This window comes from Tenrec ecaudatus, chromosome 2 (assembly GCF_050624435.1).
Source record: "Tenrec ecaudatus isolate mTenEca1 chromosome 2, mTenEca1.hap1, whole genome shotgun sequence".
Classification (NCBI taxonomy): Eukaryota; Metazoa; Chordata; class Mammalia; order Afrosoricida; family Tenrecidae; genus Tenrec; species Tenrec ecaudatus.
Window position 1 is genome coordinate 137109660 of NC_134531.1, and position 1528 is coordinate 137111187.

Genomic DNA, 1528 nt, shown 5'->3' on the forward strand with positions numbered 1-1528 from the left:
GTATCTGCACCATGGAGTCATGCAGATCCATGGAGAAGACGGCCGGTGGCCAGAAGAGTATCTCCACCGCAGCACTGCGTTTAAGAACCAGATATTGCGTTATTCCATCTTGAAAGAGTTCAAAGCCCAATAAAATGGATCAAACATCAAGGAAGAGGGAGTCCCTGTCGGAGGGTTTGTTCACCCCCAAAGGTACAGGGGAGCTGTATAGAGCGCTCAGGGGGCAGGGGGGTAGCTAGATGTGTTTATACTTCATTTACATATTGAGCTGTATAGTAAGATACAGACTTTACCGCTGGTGAATTATACCGTAATCAATGTGTTCTCAAGCAAGAATGAGCTGGCGCTGGTCGAAGTCGATGAAGCCTGGAGCAGGAGATGGCTCATCGTCCTCCCCTGAGTATGTGGGCTGGGGTGCGCATAAAACAGCTACAACCCACGCCCCGAAGCCGCTCACGTGCCCTCTTTGCTCCCTCGGCATGCCACCACTTGGCCCAGAGTGAAGGGGGGCCTTGACCCAGGGTGTCCTGTGTGCCAACCTCTGAAACTTACAACACCGACTCAGGGAAGTCATTCCGTTCGTGTCACTCACATGACGATGGGTCAGTCCACTGCCACTGATATCAGTGGGTTCTCTGGGGTGGGGATGTTGAGCCAATCTGGCTGCCTTGTTCTGCCACCCACTGCTGCTTCTGCTACTCACGGCAACAACATGGGAGGTCTCCACTCTGCAGGTCACACCAGGGACAGCAGCTGTTCACTGTGGGTACCCCCAGCCCAACCCCAGTGGAGAGAGGGGATCGACTCTCTTGCTGGGTATAAGACCCAGAGAGAAGGGTGAGCCTGTCTGGCCGCCACCAGCCTCCATGTGAACTAGCCCTACCTTCACCCCACCCTCCATTCATTTGGTTTTCCCTGTGGAATCACCACAACCCACCATTCTGACAGACGCCCACCTCCAGCTCCTTCCAGGCTGACCCCTTAGAAGCCTCACTCCCTGTCCCCCCACTCCGCACCGACTGGCTCCTCTGCAGGCTCGCTCTCGTGCTGGGGTCCCCTGTCGGCTTGCCACCTTGAGCTCTGTGTGTGTAAGGGGAGAGGAGAGAAGCAGCATGGATTGCATCTCCAATTGCTCAGGATGGAACTGTGTCCCTCCAAAAGATAGGTTGAAATCCTAACTGTTTGAAAAGGCAAAGCGTCTTTGAAGGTGTTGGTCATCGGTGAGGTTCCTGCTGAAGTAGGTGGGTCCTAATCTTACATAACCTGGCACTTTATGAAAGCAAGGTGCCCTGCTGGGGATGCCGGGCAAGCTCTGGCCTGGTCAGCTCACACCCACCAGTTGCTCCGCAGCAGAGAGATGAGGCTGTCTGCTCCCTTACCAGTTGGCAGCCTCGGAGACCCTACACCGCGGCCCCAGCGTCGGAACGGACTCTCAGCCTTGGATTTGGGTTTGATTCTAGAGGCAGGGAGCCGGCGGAAAAAGACCATGCAACCCTGGCGCGGCAGGCCAAGGCGCTACCCGAATCTT